Genomic DNA, 6,703 nt, shown 5'->3' with positions numbered 1-6,703 from the left:
TCTGCCATTGAAAACATCACTGTAACATGGATATCATAGATATCACGATAAAATTTTGCAAATCAGAACTTGCTGGTGATGTGGTGTAAGTAGACAACGCCTAAGGTGCGGTTACTGCGAGGAGATGCCTTCAAACATGATATATTTGATGTCATTCTCTATCGCTCTAGTATTCTGGAAATGCACAGCTTAATGTGGGCGTTTATGATTAAGCCCAAATTACCGTTGACAGCAAAAGCAGGGCATCTGACGGAGTGCTTTCGGACGGTTGGTTGGTCGGCCGGTCGGATGCGATTTTTATCGCATGCTATTACAGGCTGTTAAAGCATAGTAATTCTCCACTTGTAATGTGCTTTGACATGATGCCTTTGTTTGCGTGTGTGAATAAATCCAGACAGAAAAATTGTGGTATTTTTTCTCCGCACCAAAGTTTTGCCTCAAAAGAGGGAGGTGACGAGTCGTATGCATTGGTAGTCACCAAATTATTCGTAAGACACCAAGCCTCAGCAAGTGATTTTCCATATACGTACTACGTATATAACGAACGCAGCAGTTGTGCTAGCGTCGAATTTTGTTCCGTCGAATGGTGCAAACAACAAAACAATCACGAGTAATGGCTCTCTCAGAGCTCAGGGAGGGCACTGGGGATATATTTATGAATGAAAAATGCTGCGCCGATATCCACCGCTACGCAAGGCACAGGGAGAAAAATCGCTCTTTAGAATACTAGATACCTTTAACCGGTGCATGAAAGCCACCGCCATGCTATTCTGCGTACATGGGTGTGGGTTTAGGGACACAAAAGACCGAAAAGAAGGAAATGAGACAGAGAAGCATTCGTAAAAGATAAAAGTGGCGTATAATAAAACCTGAAAGTGGAACGCGTGGTGGCAAGAACAAAGCGCCAAATTTCTCAAGGAAGAATAAAAAAAAAAGCTTGTGATTTTTCGCCTTTATCGAGTGTATTCAATGTGAAAGGGAGCACATTATCCGCATTCAACCGACGATTGTTTCTAAGAGAGTTAGTGAAAAGCGTCCTCTTTTTTTTTATGTCCTATGTAGCGTCCCTCTGGAGGGATAATATGCTCATGAGACATTCTCAACTTCAGAGCAGAAGTAACAGCAGAATTTGTTCTTGTATGCAAACTGACTTTTCCTTTCATATTGGAGCTATACCTGTACGCACTGAAGTGGCGATGATCGATCTATTGTATCACTTACAGCAGCGTTCACATAACGACTGCCGACGTGGCGCTCCCAATTTCTCGCAACTCCCTGAGCTGTCAGCGCAAGCAACCTGCCGCTATCTTCAGCTCTTGGAAGGTTTGACATGTAATCTATGCGGCATGAAAAAAGAAAACGAAAATGCCAGTATTTCTAGGAAATGCATTATCGGTGGTTACTTTTGGCCCTCAAAAAATTTGCCATTCTAGCTTTTCAAACATTAACTAACCATTCAGAAAACGTGAATTAGGTAAGCAAATACTCCAGTATAATTACCCCCGATAATGTGCCCCGATTGGATTGAACATTACTGTTTTAGCCTCATTCGAATCGGATGCACTGGTTTTGTTAGTTTTAGGTCTCGTCACGTGAGACATCCTGCGTAAACACCCACCATTATCAACCCATCAAGGGCTGCTGCTAAGGAGCCTGTTATGAAATCAAAGCTTGTTCAAAGCGTTCACCGGCGCCTTTGCTCTCAAAACATCCTCAGAGTGGTTATCTCAGCGACTTTCGGGACGGGTAAAGGGGCAGCTAAGCTATATTTCTAAAGCGTACTGTGCACCGTGTTTACATCGGTGAACTGTCGCCCGTCGGTGTGTGTGTCTGTGCGGAGAGTTGTCTGTAACTCACGTATTTTTGACACCGGAAACAAGGAGATAGACGCCAGTTCACCACGGAGGCTGTTAATCTAAGTCACTCCTGTCCCCACGACCTCCGCCCTTCGACCTCTTCCCCGGCCACGCCTCCGCCCCTCTCTGCATACACTGAGAAAGCTGTTCCATGTTCTCACGAGATATCTGTCAACTCCGAGTAAAGGATGAGGCCAGAAGCCCCAGCAGAAACGCCGCGGTTTCGTGCTCTTTTTTGCTCAGAACGTTAAAGTCTCTGTGCGCGTGTCTTGAGAAGTTCTCGTTATCGGCGGCGTCGGTCGGGGCCTCGTCACCAGAGAAGGGGATCACTTTTCGCTGGCAGATTAGACGGAGGGACTGACCGAAAGAATCCTTCCGAACGGCCTGCACAGCTTTCTGGCAACGGTCGCTGTCGTCTCGTGCAATTATCTGCCACTTGAGCGACTTAGCACGAGGGTTCTGTGTTGTTGACGTCACAGAAGTGCTGCAGCTGTCAATAAAAAAGAATAAATAAACAAAAGCGTTCTGAATCCGATAAACCCTAATGAGAAGAAACTAGTTCCTCAGCTTGGCTTCCCGCGCTCCTGGTGGTTTCGACTGCGAAGCGGGAAAGTCTGCGCGTTATATAAAATGCAAATAAACACAGTGTTGGTTAGTTTGCACGCCAGGAATGGGCGAACTCTTTCCCACTGATGGAGGTTTGTGTGTGGTCTTTCACGTTCGTCGGAGTCAACGGCACGAATTTCTACGGACTCCCTACTTTCGGCGTCCCCCACAGCCGACGCGCGTCTTCGACGCGTTAACCACATACCGTACCATATACCTATAGACCGACAGCACCAACGGCAGAGCGCTCATCCAGGCTGAACACAATTAGCGAGATTTAGAGTCCTGAGCACGTGGAAGGAGCATGCATCAAATCACACAGTATGTTTCGACCAGCAAAATCTGCTGATGCAAGGGCTGATACTAATTGTGTTCTGAAAAATGTAGACACAATTTTTTTCCCGCGCTTTTCTTAGAATGGTACGCCAAACAGGAGTTTGGCGAACCCAATACCTGGATTTGAATGGCTGGCTTTCAGGTACATCACGTATTTCTCGAGGCGTGCCGCAAGGTAGCATTCTCGGACCATTTTTGTTTAATTTATACAGTATAAGAACGCATTTTTTGTCATGTATGCAGATAACACCAGTTTATTTTTTGCTGGCAATGCCCCCACTGAACTTATTAAAGAAGCTAACCGTACACTTTCGAACCTTCTGCACTGGTCCAATCGTAATGCGTTATTAATCAATTTCTCAAAAACAAAAGCAATGTTTTTCCGTCATAAAGGTAAAGTTGTGAGCCTTGATACCCTCATTAGCTGTGCTTCTCACGAAATTGAAGTAGTGCCAGCTTTCAAGACCCTCGGTGTTTGGTTTACAGAAAAAATTCTCTGGGACAAACATATTAATTTCTTAAGTGTAAAGGTCGCCCGTATTGTAGCGTCAGTCATCTGCTTCCAAGGGGTGTAAAACTCCTGCTGTTTAAAACATTATTTATGTCCCAATTATATTACTGTCATTTAGAGTGGGGAAATACTACTGAAACAAATCTTCAAAAGCTTTATCTATTGCAAAAGAAAGCAATTCGAATAATTTACAATCTGCCCCAGGACCATCCCACCTCCGAACTCTTTGATGTTGCTGACATCGCAAAGGCGTTCCGTCTGTATAATTTACGACTGGCCCTTCGTTTCAAGCATGAAATAAAAAATAACTTGATGATTCTATCCAACATGGCTGAGCGGTTTCTCATTAGAACGCCTAGGACTAACTATGGTATACAAATGCCAACAGCCACAGAAACCAAGGGGCACAGGGGATTTTTTTTTTAAGTTATTTATTTTGTGGTGTTGATCAATACAGAATATTACTGAATATGTTATCGTTTAAAGATAACTGATTAGAAAAGCAGAAGAAAAAACAACCACCTGCCGCCGGTGGGATCCGAACCCACGACCTCCGAATTACGCGTCCGGTGCTCTACCTCTGAGCTACGGCGACGGCTGTCAATTCTTCTGCTTTCGGGGGTATTTATGTTTACAAGTAACCTAGCCTTGAGAGTGTTCATCAGCGCCACCCACGTTCATAAGCGGCGGACGTAGAACGTCCTGAGTTACCGCAGGTGTGACGTAGAACGTCATCGAACGGAGAGGGTGGAAGCTGCGTGAGAACCCTCTTATGCTTCCTAAGGCGTCAAGGCTGCCAGAATCGAGGCCCTCGCTAAGCAATTAAGCAAACAAGGGAAGGGGATGAGGGTCTCGTTATAAATATGACAGAAGCCAACAGCCACAGAAACCAAGGGGCACAGGGGATTTTTTTTTTAAGTTATTTATTTTGTGGTGTTGATCAATACAGAATATTACTGAATATGTTATCGTTTAAAGATAACTGATTAGAAAAGCAGAAGAAAAAACAACCACCTGCTGCCGGTGGGATCCGAACCCACGACCTCCGAATTACGCGTCCGGTGCTCTACCTCTGAGCTACGGCGACGGCTGTCAATTCTTCTGCTTTCGGGGGTATTTATGTTTACAAGTAACCTAGCCTTGAGAGTGTTCATCAGCGCCACCCACGTTCATAAGCGGCGGACGTAGAACGTCCTGAGTTACCGCAGGTGTGACGTAGAACGTCATCGAACGGAGAGGGTGGAAGCTGCGTGAGAACCCTCTTATGCTTCCTAAGGCGTCAAGGCTGCCAGAATCGAGGCCCTCGCTAAGCAATTAAGCAAACAAGGGAAGGGGATGAGGGTCTCGTTATAAATATGACAGAAGCCAACAGCCACAGAAACCAAGGGGCACAGGGGATTTTTTTTTAAGTTATTTATTTTGTGGTGTTGATCAATACAGAATATTACTGAATATGTTATCGTTTAAAGATAACTGATTAGAAAAGCAGAAGAAAAAACAACCACCTGCCGCCGGTGGGATCCGAACCCACGACCTCCTGCTTTTCTAATCAGTTATCTTTAAACGATAACATATTCAGTAATATTCTGTATTGATCAACACCACAAAATAAATAACTTAAAAAAAATCCCCTGTGCCCCTTGGTTTCTGTGGCTGTTGGCTTCTGTCATATTTATAACGAGACCCTCATCCCCTTCCCTTGTTTGCTTAATTGCTTAGCGAGGGCCTCGATTCTGGCAGCCTTGACGCCTTAGGAAGCATAAGAGGGTTCTCACGCAGCTTCCACCCTCTCCGTTCGATGACGTTCTACGTCACACCTGCGGTAACTCAGGACGTTCTACGTCCGCCGCTTATGAACGTGGGTGGCGCTGATGAACACTCTCAAGGCTAGGTTACTTGTAAACATAAATACCCCCGAAAGCAGAAGAATTGACAGCCGTCGCCGTAGCTCAGAGGTAGAGCACCGGACGCGTAATTCGGAGGTCGTGGGTTCGGATCCCACCGGCGGCAGGTGGTTGCTTTTTCTTCTGCTTTTCTAATCAGTTATCTTTAAACGATAACATATTCAGTAATATTCTGTATTGATCAACACCACAAAATAAATAACTTAAAAAAAAAATCCCCTGTGCCCCTTGGTTTCTGTGGCTGTTGGCTTCTGTCATATTTATAACGAGACCCTCATCCCCTTCCCTTGTTTGCTTAATTGCTTAGCGAGGGCCTCGATTCTGGCAGCCTTGACGCCTTAGGAAGCATAAGAGGGTTCTCACGCAGCTTCCACCCTCTCCGTTCGATGACGTTCTACGTCACACCTGCGGTAACTCAGGACGTTCTACGTCCGCCGCTTATGAACGTGGGTGGCGCTGATGAACACTCTCAAGGCTAGGTTACTTGTAAACATAAATACCCCCGAAAGCAGAAGAATTGACAGCCGTCGCCGTAGCTCAGAGGTAGAGCACCGGACGCGTAATTCGGAGGTCGTGGGTTCGGATCCCACCGGCGGCAGGTGGTTGTTTTTTCTTCTGCTTTTCTAATCAGTTATCTTTAAACGATAACATATTCAGTAATATTCTGTATTGATCAACACCACAAAATAAATAACTTAAAAAAAAAATCCCCTGTGCCCCTTGGTTTCTGTGGCTGTTGGCTTCTGTCATATTTATAACGAGACCCTCTCCCCTTCCCTTGTTTGCTTTATGGTATACAAATGTTAGACATAGTCTTCCCTTCCTTCTCAATGATATTACAGATGCTGGTCTGAACATTTCCTCTTCCAGTCATTTAAAGGGACACTGAGGAGAGCACTATTAATATATTTTTTATAGCAAAATCCGATAGTTCGGCATGTCATGGCTTTGTTGCCACTTGGCCGGCAGCGAAAATGCATTTATTTCTAAGAAATTTGGATTCGAAGTTGAAAAGGTTTTTCCCGCCACTGTGATTCAAACTTGGGATTCGGCTATGACGACAGAGGACTAAGTGACGTGAAACATGACGTGATGCAGACTCCGTGATTTCTGGCTGCCAGCAGTGCGGCCTAGCAGCAGCCGAAAAGAAAGCTACCGCCGGCAGCACGTTGAAGGCATCTATCGGCTATTGCGGCCGTCGCTACAGTCGCTTCGCTTACGTTTGCACCGGCGTTTTGCGAGCGTTACGATGGATCTCGTTCTCGAAGTCGTCAACGAAGTTCTCGCAAATAGACACCTTTAGCATACCGTGTACCTTGATACCGCTAGCGGAATACCGGGAGCCCGCCTAACGCCGGCGAGCAGGCGCTGATTGGTCCCGATGCTTCAGGCGAGCGCGTAGCTGCCCGGCACGTGGCGCCATCTGGCGACGTCAAAGAGATTTGCGCATGCATTGGCTGCGCCTCAGTGATTTGTGCTTCTCGTGTCTT

General features: G+C 45.8%; 1 protein-coding gene across 2 annotated transcripts in view; it reads left to right on the top strand.

The window, feature by feature from the left end:
- LOC149364316 (sn-1-specific diacylglycerol lipase ABHD11-like) overlaps positions 1-430 on the top strand; it is a 30,021-nt gene extending 29,591 nt beyond the window's left edge. For both annotated transcript variants that reach the window (XM_089570078.1, XM_089570077.1), the window contains one exon: positions 1-430. This exon is cut by the window's left edge and continues 847 nt beyond it. The gene's annotated coding sequence lies outside the window, so the exon portion shown is untranslated.
- The last annotated feature ends 6,273 nt before the right edge of the window (positions 431-6,703 follow it).

The sequence above is a fragment of the Amblyomma mixtum genome, chromosome 2 (assembly GCF_055824585.1).
Source record: "Amblyomma mixtum isolate Tamu chromosome 2, ASM5582458v1, whole genome shotgun sequence".
In the NCBI taxonomy this organism is placed as follows: Eukaryota; Metazoa; Arthropoda; class Arachnida; order Ixodida; family Ixodidae; genus Amblyomma; species Amblyomma mixtum.
This window is presented reverse-complemented; position numbering and strand designations above follow the sequence as displayed.